This window comes from Myotis myotis, unplaced genomic scaffold (assembly GCF_014108235.1).
Source record: "Myotis myotis isolate mMyoMyo1 unplaced genomic scaffold, mMyoMyo1.p scaffold_m19_p_8, whole genome shotgun sequence".
Classification (NCBI taxonomy): Eukaryota; Metazoa; Chordata; class Mammalia; order Chiroptera; family Vespertilionidae; genus Myotis; species Myotis myotis.
The window spans coordinates 56,542,211-56,543,716 of record NW_023416390.1 but is presented as its reverse complement, the minus strand read 5'-3'; the positions used below and the strand labels follow the sequence as shown (position 1 = coordinate 56,543,716).

At 44.9% G+C, this 1,506-nt stretch overlaps 1 non-coding gene across 1 annotated transcript; it reads right to left on the bottom strand.

Annotated features, from left to right (window-relative positions):
* Nucleotides 1-355: 355 nt before the first annotated feature.
* On the bottom strand, nt 356-544 carry LOC118662382. The gene has a single exon (XR_004969740.1). It is a non-coding gene; the product is annotated as a U2 spliceosomal RNA (small nuclear RNA).
* Nucleotides 545-1,506: the final 962 nt, after the last annotated feature.

The following is a 1,506-nucleotide window of genomic DNA, read 5'->3' as shown; positions in this document are numbered from 1 at the left end:
TTGACTCCTGCAGATAGGGGGGCAGTGGGTGCTGCCACCAAAGTTGCTGCCGCCTCTCTAACACCATGACTCTGGGTCATATGTCCTGAGGCACACAGTCTCTTGCCTCTGGCTCAGGCTCAGGCTCAGTCTCTTCTCTCTCTCAGCCCAGGCCTCCCCCAACTCAAGTGGTCCGCTTGTCCAACACCCTGCTGGGTGTGGTACCAGCAAGATCTAGCTCAGCCACTGCTCCCTGCCACTGACAGGAAATTCTGTCCTTGCAGTGGGAATGCAGCCTGGAGCCTCATTAAGAGTGAGTCAGAGCACTTTGTAGGAGACCAGGGGAACAATAGAAAACAATCCGTCATTAACTCAAAAGGAATTCACCAGTCCTCAAGTAAAGCTGTTGCAGGCTGAGGCAGGGAGTAGACAGAGCAAGCTTCCGATTCATCTCCTAATTGCAATCATTAATTTAATGCCCAGTGCACAAATGGAGAATACAACAGATGCTTTCACTGGTAAGGAGATACCCCATTTGAGTTTAGCCAACAGGCAGAGAAGGGATCATGATCCCACTTATGCCACACAGCTTCCCTTTCACACTTGATGTGGAGATTGACACCCCCATGCTCCCTACACCCACCTCTCCAGTGCCCACAATCTCTCCCTGATACTGCCCTGGCCTGAGGTCATATTCCTGAGGAAACATCTTTCTCACTGGAAGTAATCAGTTTTGATGCATTCTTTTTTGTTAATCCTCATTAGAGGATATTTTCCCATTGATTTTTAAGGAGAGTGGAAGAGAGAGGGAAAGACAGAGAGAAACATCAATGTGAGAGAAACACATAGATTTGTTGCCTCCTGCATGAGCCCTGACCAGGGCCCAACCTGAGGAGGAGCCTGTAACCAAGGTACATGCCCTTGACCGGAACCAAACCTGGGACCCTTTGGTCCATAGGCCAATGCTCTATCCACTGAGCCAAACAGGCTAGGACTTGATGCGTTCTTTTTGAGGCCTGACCCAAACACCTCTTTTGTGTACTCATGCTTACTAAACTTAATCGGTCAGCTCCTTTCTCCCAGCTCCCATATTTCCTGTACCCTTTTGGGAGTCAGAAACAACTCTAGGACTCATGTCAGCATACTATTTTAAAAAATTTTTCAAATCTAAGCAAAAGTGGAAAGAATAGTATGATAACCTGGCATCTATTCATCACCCAACTCAATAATTATCAACTCATGACCAATTTTTATCCTCACCTAGTCTCCCCCCTGGACCATGTATCTAAAATATTTGAACTCTTTTTGTTGTTTTAAACATAACTGCGATATCATTAACACACCTAAAAATAAAGAACAATTCTTAACTATTATTAAATATCCAGTCTGTATTCAGATTTCTACAATGGCTTCATAAATTGGGATCCTAACAAGATTTATCTGCTGTATTTGATTGGAACATTTCTTGCATGAATCCGATTACACTAGGTGATACTGTAGCAGCAGGCAACTCTAAAATCACAGTGG